Source organism: Myotis yumanensis, unplaced genomic scaffold, assembly GCF_028538775.1.
Source record: "Myotis yumanensis isolate MYYU_CA2020_CCGP unplaced genomic scaffold, mMyoYum1.0.hap1 SCAF_9, whole genome shotgun sequence".
In the NCBI taxonomy this organism is placed as follows: domain Eukaryota; kingdom Metazoa; phylum Chordata; class Mammalia; order Chiroptera; family Vespertilionidae; genus Myotis; species Myotis yumanensis.
This window is the reverse complement of record NW_027223760.1, coordinates 14,626,497-14,643,608: the sequence shown is the minus strand read 5'-3', so window position 1 is coordinate 14,643,608 and position 17,112 is coordinate 14,626,497.

Below are 17,112 nucleotides of genomic sequence, written 5' to 3'. Positions count from 1 at the left end.
TAGACTGTCAACTGATTTCTCAATAGAAACATTTCGAACCAGAAGTGAGTGGCATGAATTATGAAAAGTAATAAAAAGCAAGGGAGTAATAAAAAAAAACTACACTATCCAATAAGGCTATCATTTAAAATGGAAGGCAAAATAAAGTATTTTCCAGACAAAAAAATAAGGGTAATGGAGTATATTACCAGCAAACTAGCTAGCATTGCAAGAAATGTCAAAGGGACTGCTTTAGAAGAAAATGAGAGAGAGGGAAACAAAGGTATAAAGAAAAAAAAATGGCAATAAATAAGTGCTTATCAATAATAACTTTAGCCCTACCTGTTTTTGCTCAGTAGATAGAGCATCCGCCTGTGGACTGAAGGGTCCAAGGTTCAATTCCCCAGTCAAGGGCACATGCCCGAGTTGTGGGCTTGTTCTCTAGTAGGGGGCGTGCAGGAGGCAGCCAATTATTCTCTCTCATTATTGATGTTTCTATCTCTTCTTCTCATTTTCTCTCTGAAATAAATAAAAATATAATTAAGAATAATAATAAAAACTTCAAGTGGAAATGGACTAAATGCTCCAATCAATGACATAGTGTATCTGAATAAATAAGAAAACATGACGCATATATAGGGTATCCAAAAAATATATATATATATATACACTTTGAATAATTATGAATACAGTGTTTATTAAAATACGTTTCATTTTCAAAACTGAGTTATCATCTGGTACTGTGTGTATACATTTTGGGAGGAAACCATATATACTGTCTAAAAGAGACCCAACTTAGAAAAGATTCACACAGGCAGAAAGTGAAGGGATGGAAACAATACTCCATGCAATAGAAATGGGAAAAAAAGCTGGGGTAGCAACACTCATATCTGACAACATGGACTTCAAAACAAAGGTCATAAAAAATACAAAGAAGGTCATATAATAGTAAAGGGGTCATTCCAACAAAAAAAAATATAACCCTTGTTAACATATGTATACCCAATGCAGTTTCACCTTAATATATATATATATATATATATATATATATATATATATATATGTAATTTCTTGGTGAATGTTAAGGGAGAGATCAACAGTAATACAATCATAGTAGGGGACTTTAACACCCCACTGATTTCATTAGATAGATCTTCCAGACAAAAAAAAAAATCAACATGGAAACAGTGACCTTAAATAACACCCTAGATCAATTGGATCTAATTGATATTTACAGAACATTTCATCCCAAAACTTCAGAATATACATTCTTCTCAATTGCACATTGAACATTCTCAAAGATATGTTAGGACACAATATAAGCCTTAACTAATTCAAGAAGATTGAAATCATATCGATCATCTTCTCAGACCAGAATGACATGAAACTAGAAATCAACTATAATTAAAAAAACTCAAAACATTTCAACATATGGAGGTTACATAGCATGTTATTAAACAATGAATAGATTACCAATGAGGAAGAAATAAAGTTCCTGGGAACAAATGAAAATGAACACACAACAATCCAAAATATCTGGGACACAGTAAAAGCAGTCCTGAGAGGGAAGTTCATAGCACTACAGACCTACCTCAAGAAACAAGAAAAATCAATAATAAACTATTTAAACCTACAACTTAAAGAATTAGAAAAAGCACAACAAGAAAAATCCAGAGTAAGGAGAAGGAAGAAAATAATAAAGATTAGAGCAGAAATAAATGACATAGAGACTAAAAAACACACACACAATACAAAAGATCAGTGAAACCAACAACTGGTTCTTTGAAAAAAATAAACAAGATTGATGAAGCTTTAACCAGTCCCATCAAGAAACAAAGAGAGAAAACCCAAGTAAATAAAGCCAGAAGTGAAAGAGGCAAAGTAACAACTGACACCACAGAATTAAAAAGGATTTTAAGAAAATATGATGAGCATCTATATGCCAAAAAACTGGACAACCTGGGCAAAATGAACAAATTCCTGGAAATATACACTCTTCCAAAACTCAATCATGAGGAATCAGAAAACCTTGATAGACTGAAAATAACTAATGAAAATAAAGCTGTAATAATAATAAAAAATAATAATAAAAAAAAACCACACACACACACACCCATGGTGAAGGCCTGGCTAGGGGCCAGAGGTGGAACAGGAGAGGTCAATGGGGGACAAAGGGGATATATGTAATACTTTAGTTTTTTTTTTTAAAAAGTGACTGAGTTGAAAATAAACATAAAGAATAAACAACTCAAGGCAAACAAAAGTTATGGACCAATCATTTAATACACGAGTTTTACCAATCATTCAAAGAAAAACTAACACCTATCCCCCTCAAAATATTTCAAAAAATTCAAGAGGAAGGAACACTTCCAAGCAGTTTGTACAAGGCCAGTATTAACCTAATTCCAAAACCAGGTAAAGACACTACAAAGAAAGAAAATTGCAAGCCAATATCCCTGATGAACATAAATGCTAATATCCTCAACAAATGATTAGCAAATCGAATCCAGCAATACATTAAAAGGTCATATACCATAAACAAGTGGGATTTATTCTGAGGATGCAAGATTGGTATAATATTGACAAATCAATAAATGTGATACAACACAAAAACAAAATGAAAGATAAAAATCATGTGATCATAACAATAGATGCAGAAAAAGCATTCACCAAAATCCAGCACGCAGTTATGATAAAAACTCTCAGCAAAGTGGGAATAGAGGGCTTATGCCTCAACATAATAAAGGCCATACATGAAAAACCTATAGCCAACATCATACTCACTGGGTAAAAACTAAAATTGTTTTCCTTACGAGCAGGAACATGACAGAGATATCCACTTCACCACTCTTATTCAGCACGGTACCTGAAGTCCTACCCACATTGATTAGATAATATGATGTCTACTGATTGAATATATCCTGGTACATTTGAATATATCAAATATATAGTTGGTTTGGTCCTTTTAAAAATGAATCATCTTCCCATTGATAAAATATTCTCTAAAATGTTGCTACATACTGTCCCACCACAACAGTCTTTTCAGATAACAACCTGAAAACCTTACCAGCAGCTCAGCACTTCTCTTTTATTACTGTTTCTCCTGCTCCATTATAGGATCCTAAATCCTTCAGTGAGGTCATCCCAATGTAACTACACGAAAACCCACTAACTATTTATGGGAAGCAATTTATTAACATAACTGTAAATGTATCTTTCCCCTATTCTGATCCCATCAAGAAATAAATTCCTGGAGCTGCAGGGTGTTTCACTATCAGCAAAGCCTGGATTCCTGGCTGCCTTAGGCTGCCTTATCAATGAGATGGCAGAGAAGGGAGTAGTCACTGCAAGGTTTCTTCATGTGCTCTGCAGCCCTGCTGCTCAAAGTGCACTCTTGGAGACCAGTGGAATCACCATCACCTGAAATCTTACTACAATGCAGACTCCAGGCTCTGCTCAGACCTACTGAACCTTTATTTTTACCAAGATCCCCAGCAATGTGAAAGCTCATTCAATGTTAAGAAGCACTGCTGTATTGACTGTATCTGAAGTAGTCCTTCAAGGTGCCTGGAGTGTTAAACACTGTCAGGATTAGCTCTAAGAAAATGATAAGTTATAATAGTTGTCACTAATATTTTTGACCATGTCTCACAAATAGCATAATTTTTAGCATTAAAGGTTAATTTTAAATATCTTTATAAATTTGATACATGTATTAGTAATAGTAATATCTTTTGTAAATTATAAAAATATACAAAAATCAGAAATGGAAAAGAATAAGATAAAAATAAATATTACTATAAATAGTTAATTTCAATGTCACTAAAATATTTAGCTTTAACTAAAATTATTGATAATGATCAATTAATATGCAATATATTCTGTGTTTATACATAATATAATATTAAAAATATTAGTGTTAAATATTCAATTTTTTAAAAATTACCTGTTTAACATGATGAAGTCATTGAAAGGGATTATCCTAAATTTATATAATGTATTTCTATACTTAATATAAATGATGGCTGTATCTGAGAAATATAAATAACAAATATACAACAAACAGATACAGTATGGAAAATATAAATGTAGTAAGGATCGTGTAAAATGATAGTGTATGCAAATCTAACTATATTTCAAAGCATCTTATTTATTTGATGAGTTGTCATAAAATTAAATATATGATTCATATATTGGGGCTCTAATGTGGCTAATGAACATTGCTAAAAAAGTGTGAAATCTGCCCTTTTGTGTGGTTTTCACTATTAGTATTATTCTTAATGTGAGGTCTATGTGTATGAAACCTTTGAAGTCACCCTTTGATTTTATGTATCTGTAAATCTACTTAATAGAGTATCTATAAACTGTGACATATGCAAGATGTTGAAACCAAGTGAACGAGTGTGGTCTTCACCCCATCTCCAGGCCGGAGAGCTCCTGCTCTTTCATTCCAGTTCACCTCACATTGTGTGTGAGACAAATAATCATCTATAATATGCACAGTGAGATTTCATTTATGTCTTCAGTTTTCTTTTAAAAATAAGTGTACATGCAAGCTCTGATTCTTTTACCTCCTAATACATATCCATTTTGGAAATCTTGAGATGAACCCTCCACATGTAGGAAGGCAAGAAAGGCAAGGAGGACTAAGCCAAACTAATGTGGGGTTAAGGAGTAGGACAGTTTGTATAGTAGCAGGAATGTGGAACACCTCAGGTAAAGAAGTGAAACCACGGAAGTAGTCAAGGGTCATCATGACTCAAGGAAAACACCCACAGAAAGTCCTATCCCATTCCATCCTGGAAGAAATCAGCTAGGAAACAAGATTGGTAAGAATGAAAAAGGAAGCAGTCAACAGATGGCAGTACAGACAGGGAGAAGAATGGAAAATTTCCAAAGCGAGAAATTTAAATACAATGGCAAATGGAGAAGCTGCCATGTGACATCATCAGTGAAAACATATCAAGTCTCACTTCTCATGCAAAAAACAAATAAATACTTTCTTTACCGGTTAATTAGCAATGCAAGGTTCAAACCAGAAGACAGATAAGAATTTGTTGAACGTCTGTAGTCCTGTCTTTCCTCTAGAAGCCTGAAACCTGTTTAGGCAGAAAAAAACAAATGTACAGAGAAAGTAAAATAACAAGCATGTTACTATATAGTACTTAAAATTCATTAAGAATCTATCATGTGCTAGGAGGAGTGTTAGCTGATGTACAATGTAATCAAATATACAGTAATTCAATGAGGTTCATATTGTTTGGTTCATATTATAGGTAAACAGAGCCCAGAAAGGTTAAGTAACCTGCTAAGGCAATATCCACACAGGCACTAATTTGTAAGCCTGAAATGTGAATCCTAGAAGGAGAGTATGCCCTTATTCATAAACAACAGGTAACATGAGCTACTGGCACCAAATTGGCCACCAAATAAGTGACATAGAAAACTAGAGTTGAAAAATCTTAAAATAAATGAATAAATTAAGATAAAACAACAAAAAAAGCAGAGCTATAAGAATTGTGATTTGTGAGAGGGTTTGGTGTGTGTGTATATGTGTGTATGTTATCAAATAACTTGATTACTATGTGTTAAGAAGAACTACTCTTAATATATGTGCACAGCATCATCATTGGTCATTTCTGACCTTCCTTTTTCTGGGACATATATTGCCAACACAGATGATGCACACAGACAGAAGCTGGTGGTCAATTTTGTGTTTGCTCTGAACCCCTGGATACAATTATTCTACCTTCTTTTACTTCCCAGTGTGAACAAGGATAAAATTAATGGTGTTTGACTAATGCTATCATAAATTTCCAGCCACTACTGAGCTGTTTGCAAGCTGCTTGTCACTATATACTGGGTTACTCTCCCAAACTCCCTTTTTATTATCCACCACCATTTCTTTATGACTTTGTGCTTCACCATGAGAGAAGCACAGTAAACTCAAACAAAATCATGAAGTTCGCCTCTGTGCTCCAGATGGCTGATGTATGTCAGGTCTGAGAAATCCAGTAAATCAATGGATGCATGCTACTGAATGTCTGCTTAATCTTGACCCTGCAGAACGACCTTGAGAGTTTCATCTCAAAACAGGTCATAATTTATATGGCATTCAATCAAGGAGAAAGTAGTTTTCATCTCACCAATTATAGTTTGTGCTCTGGAGACCGAATAATAAACAAAACTAGATCATGAGAGCAACATTTCTAGAATAAACAGAAGAATACAGTGGGATGTTTGTGCCTTGTGTATGATTGGTCTTAGTGCTTTAGCTAAACAGCATTACCCTGTTAGGTTTTACCAAGCTAGCATTTATAGTGCTATTTTCAAAACTATGTCTAAACCTTCCTTTTTCAAACTTTATTTGATCCTCGGCTTCCTCTAATTTGTTGTTTATTCCTTCCAGTGTATTCTTTATTTCTGTTAAGTTATTCTTCCTTTCTGATTAGTTGCTTTTCATAGTTTGTATTTATTTTTTCATGTTGTTGAGAATTCTTTTAATCATTACTCTGGACATCTGAAAAATTGCTTATCTCCATTTCATTTAACTCTTCTTTAAGAGAATTCTCTTGTTCTTTCATTTGGGGCCTATTTCTTTGTCTCCCCATTTTGGCTGCCTCTGCATGCTTGTATCTATTTATTAGGTAGATCTGCTATGACTCCAAGTCCTGGTGGACTGTTCTTCTGTATTGGGTGTACTCTGGGACCCAGTGGTTTAGTCTCCTTGATCTTCTGAGCGGGGTAATCTAGAAATGTCCCTTGCATGGATTATGTGAACCCTTCTATTGTAATTGGCTCTTGATTGCTATTGTTCCTTTTGTTGGTAGGTTCTGTCCTTGGGCTGGCTGACTATCATGCTTAATCCCAACCACATTGTGGCAGCTGTTATATGGGTGCTGACAGAACAAGACATAACAGGATCAAACCAAAAACCATACACAAACATACACAGAGAATAAAAAATAATAAAAAAGGAATTCCCATTTGACCCAGTGATCACACTTCAAGGAACATATCCTAAGAAATCAGAAACACCAATCAGAAATAATATATGCACCCCTATTTTCAGAACAGTGCACCTTATAATAGCCAAGATTTGGAAACAGCCCAAGTGCTCATCAGCAGATGAGTGGATAAAAAAGAGGTGGTATTTTTACAAAATGAAATACTACACAGCTGTAAAAAAAGAAAGAACCCTTACTATTTGCAACAGCATGGATGGACCTGGAGAGCATTATGCTAACGAAATAAGCCAGTCAGAGAAAGACAAGTCTCACACAAGCTCACTCATATGTGGAACCTAATAAAATAAGCTGATAAACAAAATGCTAGTAGATCAAGAGACATAGAAGTATGGAACACACTGTCAAATCTCAGAGAGAAGGCAGGAGAGGGTTGATGGGTGGGAAAAGATCAACCAAAGAACTTGTATGCATATATGCATAACCCATGGACACAGACAATAGGGTGGTGAAGGCCTGGAGTGGGGGGTGGGGCCTGGCTAGAAGAGGTCAGTGGGGGAGAAAGGGGACATCTGTAATACTTGCAACAATAAAGATTAAAAATAAAGTACAATTAGAAATGAGGAAGAAAGGAACCAAAATAACCCCAACAAAAACAACAAAAAAGAGAGAGGGGGAGAGAGAGAGAGAGAGAGAGAGAGAGAGAGAGAAGAGGAAGAAAGGGAGATAAAAAGGACTGTATCAAAAGAATTAGACAGAAAGAAGCAAATGAAGAAGGAGAATGTGACATATATATTTGTAAAATGATGCAGCAGATTAAAATGCACCAACACTCTAAAAGCAACAAAGGTACCAGAGGAAAGAAAGCCTGAAAAAATGATGAACACATTCAGAAAGAACCACAGAAGAGGGATCCCTTATCCATGGCACAGGCACCAAGGATCACCATGGGCAATGGGCATTGTGTTTCGCAGCCCGTGTAAATAACTTATGTTCATAGCAGAGGTACTAATTCAAAATACCCTATACAGCATACTATATTTAAGGGGAAAATAAGGCGGCTGATTCATTTTAGATATGTTTATGTTGTACTGTGATAGTAAAATGCTTGGAATATAAAGAAAACTTATATTTGTGTAGACATTTTACCTCCATGTGTCATCTAATGCCATCTGTAATAATATTAGAAACAATTTCTTTAATATGTTATATTCATTTTGAAAACTTTAGCAATTTGTATTTTAGACATCTATCATGTATAGAGTCAGATGTTTATAAATTTAGAAAATTTTTTGTGTTTATAATGATCCTTTGAACTAAAAACTATCGTCTTGTAAGATTTTTTTGAACCTAACACATAGATATGTTATGAATCTATAATTAAATATTTTCATTAGAGCCCTGGCTTGTGTTGCTCAATGGTTAGTGATGGCCCATACACCGAAGGGTCAGGCATTTGATTTTTGATCAAGGGCATGTACCTGGGTTGCAGGTTCAATTCCTGGCTTCAGGGCACATGCAGGAGGCAACTAATTGATGTGTCTCCCTCAATTCTCTCTCTCTCTCTCTCTCTCTCTCTCTCTCTCTCTCCCCTCCTCCCTTCCCTCCATTCCACTCTCTCTAAAAGTTAATGAAAAAAATATCTTTGGGTGAGGCTTAAGAAAAAAATTTAAAATTTTTTTCATTGGGTAAGCTATAATCTTAGCGACTGACTCAATAAAACTCAACAATCAATATAATATGCCTGCAAGATGAGTTTCTTGGGCTTATGATACCATATATTTTCCAGAAAACTTACATTAGTATAATCCAACTAATAACTTAGTCTTTGTATTCATTCATTCTATCATCTATCTGGGTATCATTTCCCTTATTTATTTTCATAATAAGTGTCTCTTTCAAAATAAATGTTAACATTTATTAATAGACACAAAATAAAAATGAAATATTATATTTATAAAACATTTATTTATTAAAGAACAGAATAATTCAATTAGAAAAGACAACCTACAAATAACATTAATACTGTTTCCCTTTCTGATATGCAAACAATGGCTTACATATCGTTGATACTTTGTCTTAACTTACACCATATGCTCAATGATTTTATTCAAAGAGCAACCTACGTGTGCCCTCATTTTAAATAAATCCCATCAGCTCAGAGTGTTCAGTAATCAAGACTTTTACTGTATATCCTGTTCTCTGAAAACCATAATGGGCTAAATTTACTCTAATACAATGAAAACAACAATCATATTCAGAAATTTTGGGGGTATGTTGAATACTTACAGAGACCCCATTTTTCCATGAATATAAATTATCTGACATAACAACTTGATAATATGCTCATCAGAAGCATCCTTTTTTTAATCATGTTTAAAGGTTACAAACATAATAGAAATATGGCTCAAAATAGTCACTCCTATGTGGTTTGACATTCTAAGACATTTATAACATTATTAAATATACCATTTAATGATAGGCATCTCAATGATTGATATTTCAGATGAATTAGCCCTCATTTGTTCTTTAATTATAAACCTCAAACCTCTATCTATTTTATAAAAATATCACTTAATTGTGTATTTTACAGGCCAAATGAGTAGAACAATAAAGACAATAAAGGTTTTTATATAGCTTGACTAAATTACCCTGACTATTCGTTTTGCATATTTTTACTTAGAAGAGAAAGTAAGCCTTTGAATAAAGTTGAGGTAGATGGAATATATTAATCTCCTTAGATATCACAATGAGCAGGGTTTTAATTGATGCTTATTGGACATATGAGGAAGATTGAAGGTTAATTACAATGACATTTTTACTCAGCTTTTTTAAGATATAATCCTATGTAATAAAAGGCTAATATGTAAATTGTCCCCTCAGGAGTTCGACTGACTGGGAGTTCAATCACTCGCTATGATGTGTGCTGACCACCAGGGGGTGGTGCGGAACAAAGAAAGGCCCCGGCTGGCAGCCAGAAGTCCCTGATCAGCCCTGTTGGCCAGCCAGGCCTAGGGATCCTACCCATGCAAGAATTTTGTGCACTGGGCCTCTAGTTATGTATGACGTTGTGTAAGTTTAAGGGATATAATGTAATTATTTGATGCATGTATATGTTGCAAAATTATTAAGTTTAAGGGATATAATGTAATTATTTGATGCATGTATATGTTGCAAACTGATTAAAAGGTTAGTTAACACATTCATCAACTCACATAGTTAAAATTTTTGGTATAACTTGAGAATTTTTAAAATCTGCTCTCTTACTAATTTCCAAATATACAATGCAATGTTACTAGCTATAGTCACCATGCTATCCATTAAACCCCCCAGATTATCTTGTAAACAGAGTTTCTACTCTCTGACCCCCTTCACGCAACCCCTCCCCCCATTTCCCACCCCTTATCTTTATCCATTCACTCATTACTCATTTCTTGATGGCCACTTCTTGATGACATCACTTTCTCCTATAATGACATTTTTGTTTACAAGGAAGACATATTTGAACTGTGATCACAAATTACGTTAGAATACTCATATTAACTAAGTTATAACAACTTATTTATTTAGAATACTCCAGTTTATAATGTACATTCTTATTTGAGCTATCTTCAAAAGGAATTTCAGATTTATGTACCTACACACAAATGTAAATGTAAATGTAAAGCAGAATCAGTTCTAGGTGCCAAAGAAAAATACATACCTGATAGTAGGTTCATAATTTTGTTAACATATGTTCTATTTTAAAACTCTGCTTTTCAGAAGATCTTGGACACTCTTTGATAATTTATCTTAACCACAAACACATTCCAAAGCCTTCCATCATCTGGAGTAAATTTTTTGCCTCAGCTATTTGTACTACTATATCTATATCTTGAATCACATTTCTAATATGTTTAGCAAGAGGATGAAGGAGGGCAAATGTGAATAAATATTTTAAAATAAAGATAATGTTCTGTGGTCTTATTCTGACACCACTAAGAATAATTTATAGCCTGTAAGAAATTTCTTGTTTTTTCACCTATACTCTTATAGCTCCTGAGGCCCTATTTGCTTTTCTATAAGACATTGCCATAGAATTTTTCCTCTTTCAGGCATTTAGCAAAATAAAAAATGGATGGGCCAATAAACAATATTGGCTCAGTGTGTAAGTATAAAGTATGAAAGTATAGGTATATTGAGCAAATATTCACCTGAAAAATGAATGAAATACATTCAAATTTGCTTTAATTTCTTACATAAATTCTTAAACAGCTACACAAATAATTCATAAAATGCAGCTCTACAAACTACAGTAGCCTCTTCTCCCACCCTTATCTGTGATTTTGCTTTCTGTGGCCTAAAAATATTAAATGAAAAATTTCAGAAATAAACAATTCATAAGTTTTTAACTATGCACCATTCTGAGTAGTGTGATGAAATTTCACGCCCATCCACCTGGGATGTGAATCATCCCTCTGCCTGCCTTCTGCACTCCCACCAATAGGTCACACTCGTCACCTAGTAGCCATCTTGAGCATCAGATGGACAGTCGTGGTGTTATGGTGGTTATGTTCCAGTAACCTTTATTTGACTTAATCATAGCCTCAAAGCACATGAGTAGTCATGCTGACAATTTGGATATGCCAAAGAGAAGCTTTTTAAGTGAAAATTCTTGACTTAATAAGGAAAGGAAAATATTGTATGCTGAATTTGCTAAGATCTATATAGTACAGAAAACTCTTCTATCCATGGAATTGTGAAGAAGACAAAACAAACTCATGCTAGTATTGCATTGCACCTCAAACTACAAAAGTTACAGTGACAGCCCTGGCTGGGTGGCCCAGTTGGTTGAAGTGTGACCCTGTGTAGATCAAAAGGTTGCAGTTTTTGATCTCTGGTCAGGAAGCAACCAATCGATGTTTCTCTCTCACAACAATGTCTCTCCATCTCTCTCTCTCTCTCTCTCTCTCTCTCTCTCTCTCTCTCTCTCTCTCCTTCTCTTCCTCTCTCTCTAAAAATCAATAAACATATCCTCAGGTGAGGATAAAAACAATGGTACAGCTACAGTGTGTGGGATAAGTGCTTAGTTCAAATAGAGACAGCTATAGAAGTGTGGTGGGCGACATGAGCAGAAAATGTGTTCCTAATGATGTAAGGTGTTTCAGCAAAAGGCATTGAGCCTATGTGAAGATTTCAGCAAGGCTATGTATGTTTATGAAAAAAAATAATGCATACAAAGTTTGGTACTGTGGTTTCAGGCATCTGCTTAGGGTCTTGGAATATCTCTGTAGAGACTGAGGTGTAGTTAGCAAACTTAAAAAGTGTTTAACAAATCCTAAAAAGAGCCAGGATATTTCTTTCTACTAATTAGGGGGAAAGTTTCCATTATTGGCTCTTGTGGACTGAGTCTTTCTCTGCCATCCAGGATGACAACTGGTGCATATTTATGGGTAAACCTATAAGGATATCTTACAAGTGAAAAGATGAGATTGTCTCTCACACCCTCAAAACCAAACACGAATGTGCCATTGGGCTGCTTGTTTTACATCACAAACATAAGTCTGGATTTAGTACTAACCACCGAAATGTGCATATTCTCATCTTAATTACCTCAACATTTAAAAATATATTGCATTTTAGATTTTAGAAATATATATCCATGCTTATAGATCAATCGAGTATGGATTTTAATTACAGTTAATTATAAAATTTATTCATCCAGAAAAAATTTTTACTATAAATATATTATACCCTAAGGAGAAAACGCTACAACTAAAGGATGAATTTGGAAAGCAAATAAAGTGAATCAACATGATTAAAATCTAATTGCAAATGTACCAAAAGTGCCATTAATACTAATCATCTATATTAGCACAATTCTAAAAAAAAAAAAGAAAACTATCTATTTTAGCTTTGTTTTCCACACACAAATATCATTTCATTCAAGCAAAAACAAATCCTGATTGAGAAATTAAAAGTACCTTGAGATGTCCCAGGAGGACCTAATGCTTTTAAAATCATAAATGAATTTTATTCTTCCAGAATATTAATTGTCAATTTTATTATAATTAATAAAAAAGCAACTACATTATTATTACTAAAGCAGCCCTCCACTCAGCAAAAATTATAATGTTATTTGCAACAAAGTATTCTAAATTTCTTATTCTTTCTACACTCTTTATTGGTATGTCAGAAATTCCTTATAGAAATAAATTTTTTAAAATATGTGTAAGCCCTAACTGGTTTGGCTCAGTAGATAGAGCATCAGCTGTACCTTGGTTTTAGGCACATCCCCAGTAGGAGGTGTGCAGAAGGCAGCTGATCAATGTTTCTCTCTCATTGATGTTTCTAACTCTCTATCCCTCCCCTTCCTCTCTGTAAAAAATCAATAAAATATATTTTAAAATGTTTTTTAAAATCTATGTTAAATATCTATGATAGCCTAATTGGACATATTGTGGCTCACACTTATAGCTATAAATTATAAAATTTGTTAAAATTCTGAGTACATTTCATATTCAAAATTTACTTGAGACATAAATTTTACTAAATCAATATATGTAACTAACTAAAAATTCAGGTATGAAATACAGTATTTGGTGAATTAAATATATACAAAAATTATTTAAAAAGTTCATTGACTGCTAATAATCAAGGTAGAATCTCTTTCTAAAATATAAATATTAGCAAGAAGAAAACAAAATTCATGAATTAGCCTACTGTTTTTCTACTCTGCATATCATCTGCGATTTATATGTACACACTGAAAGAGACTTTAAAAAACATTTTTAAAAATTTTATTAAAAGAAAGCCTAACATTTTCTAGAATAACAAAGGATATTTCCGTTCTATCATGGGTCTCTCTGACTACTGTTTCACCAACATCTTATTTGATTTTTATCACCTCCGACTCTAACTAATATGGGAAAGGTTAGAAAGAAGAAACAGTGGTTTACAGTAAACAGCTGGAGATGGGGACTGATTCTGTCCACTCACCTGTTCCTAATTTGAAGGAGATTAAAGATTAAAGAAGTAAGAGGAGGTTAATAGGTCAAGAAAGTGCAAAAACTGAGGTGTGTGTTTTTACCCTAAATGAGAAGTTTTCAACCAGAAATTAACTTTACATCAAATAAATAATGGTTTGGTATGGTTTTATGTGGGGTTGGTTTTGATTATTTTCTCCAGGCAGAGTCACAGAACTCTCAGCATTTCCCTGACACACTAAGTAATCTCTATCCAACCCACATGCTACATGACTATTAGAGGGAAAGCAGTGAAAATCAGAAGGGAAGTGAGCTGGGAATCTATGTCAATATGTTTTACATGTGCTGTGCCCTTGGAATAAAGAGAAAGGAACAAGAACTTGATAGTTAACATTTTTTGTTTGGTTTCATTAGAATTTCTCTTTCCAAAAAAATAGAGGTGTGGAATATAGTGTGGCAAAGAAAGTTGCTTCATAGATTATTCCATGTGTTCTTTCATTCTTCCCAGTTTTTGTTTGTTTGTTTTTCGAACATTAGTTTTATTATCTTCTTTTAAGTTTTGTGATTTTTTATTCTTTATTGTTTAAAGTATTACATATGTCTCCTTTTCCCCATTGACCTCTCCCCTGCCATCCCCACCCCCCAGCACATGCCTTCACCCCCTAGAGTCTGTGTCCATTGGCTATGCTTCTATGCATGCATACAGGTCCTTTGGTTGATCGCTTACCCTTCTCCCACCCTCCCCTACATTCCCTCTGAAGTTTGAAGGTCTGTTCGATGCTTCCCTGTCTCTGGATCTATTTTTGATCATCAATTTATGTTGTTCATTATATTCCTTGGTCAGGAAGCAACCAATCAATGAACAGAAATGAGTGAGATCACGTGATATTTATCTTTCTCCCACTGGCTTATTTCGCTTAGCATAATGCTCTCCAGGCCCATCCATGCTGTTGCAAATGGTAAGAGTTCTTTCTTTTGCCGAAACCGGTTTGGCTCAGTGGATAGAGCGTCAGCCTGCGGACTGAGGAGTCCCAGGTTCGATTCCGGTCAAGGGCATGTACCTGGGTTGCAGGCACATCCCCAGTGGGAGATGTGCAGGAGGCAGCTGATCGATGTTTCTCTCTCATCGATGTTTCTAACTCTCTATCTCTCTCCCTTCCTCTCTGTAAAAAATCAATAAAATATATTTAAAAAAAAAAAAAAGAGTTCTTTCTTTTTTACACAGCGTAGTATTCCATTGTGTAGATGTACCACAGTTTCCTAATCCACTCATCTGCTGATGGGCACTTAGGCTCTTCCCAGTTCTTTTGTAGTTGGGTGGGGCCATATGACTAGTTCTGGCCAATGGAATTACACTTTATTTCAGCCAAACTGATGACATTTACTGGGAGGCAAAATCTCAACAAATAGAAAATGCTCCAGAGAATAGCAGTTTTACACCTTATTTTATCTATTACAATCAAAGGAGGAAACATAAGTGGGTTACATGAAACCCACTGGTGATAGATTAGGGCGGCAGGAGAAAGCAAAGCAGAGAAATCTCTGGGAATGGATAAAAAGTAAAATGGTAGGCACACTTCTTTTACATAGGTAGGTATAGGATACTTAACAGTCAACAACTAACTCAATAACAATGAGGGGATTAGTGGTCTGTGCAGTCGTGCCTGTGCTTTGAGAGGTCCAGAAAAAGGAAAATTACTTTGACATTCTCATGATATGTTATCGTAGCTGCAAAAAGACAATGGACAGACTCAGTTAAGATAAAGATTGACCTTTGTCAGGGAAGATATCAGCCTAGGGCAGTGGTCGGCAAACTGCGGCTCGTGAGCCACATGCGGCTCTTTGGCCCCTTGAGTGTGGTCACGAAGTTTCAATCGCACTGTACGTGCACGCCCACACGTGGTGTTTTGTGGAAGAGCCACATTCAAGGGGCCACAGTTTGCCGCCTGCTGGCCTAGGGCATGACTACCCACCATAAACTACTTTGAATTGAAAATTTTCATTTCAGACCATCTTTTGCTGTTATTTAAGTCTCTGAGTTTGTAAGGCCACCACACAGGCTTGTCACATTTACTAAGTGGCTCATTTTTGTCCACAGTTTCCATAACATATGAGCACAATGCTGGTGATGAATATCAGAAAAATTGCCTATTAAAGACATTTATATATGAATATACTTTCATACCTACATGTATAAACATATATTTAAACATACCCCAATTATTTTACATTCTGTGAGATTTAAGATGAAACAGTTGAAAATCAATATATATCTCATGTTTATGCCTCTTTTTATGAGGGAATCTCTTAGTCACAAAATCCAGGCTGTCCTGTTCAGTTGACAGAAGTGCTTAACTAAGAGATGTCTAAAGTTGTGATTAAATTCAAAATACACAGATAAACATCCAGAGGAGACTTTGCAGATGGTCTTTGGGGAGTGTAACAAATTCTTCAGAAAAATAAACTTGTTCTACCACCAATCACCTGTTCCTGACTGTAATAAGTGTGTCTTTCCCCTTGTCTCAATTGTTCCATTAGTAATGTGCTGCCATGTTCCTGAATTGTCACAGATGTTCTTTTTCAATGTTGACATGATTTATGATTGGAAAAGGCAGTTTACCATATTCTGTAACCAATGAATTAAAACACCTATTCCTTTTGGGAGGATGCAAAACTCCTAATCCATATATTAGAAGAAAAAATGGATGACTATAGAAACATAGGTATAATACATGCAAACACAGTGGTACCCTAAAACAAAATCTTTGTAATAGTAAACAATGCAAATTATGCAATACCACAGTTGGCTGGTGCAGAGAATATCTTCTGAAATTATCTAAGTCAAATATAATCATACCTTTCCCTGGGATTTAGAGATTTGGGAACTACCAAGTTTAGTCATCTTTTCCTGATAGCTGTTGGAAGTTGAGTTTTCTACCATATGGAGAAAAAAGGTTTTTAGTCAGATCAGCAAATACAAAGGCAACCAGTGTAAAGTTTCAGTTGGGCAAGGTAAGTACATCCTAAAGATCTGCTGTACAATACTGTGCCCATGAATGTTGAAAATTTGCTCCCCCACAAAGGCCTGTTGGAAAAAAGATAAGATATTCATCTGTGAAAATAGTTCTGACTTTTGCAAACAATAGGTTAACAATTTGTATTGTACATTTAAAATCTGTTAAGACGACAGATCTCGTGTTAAG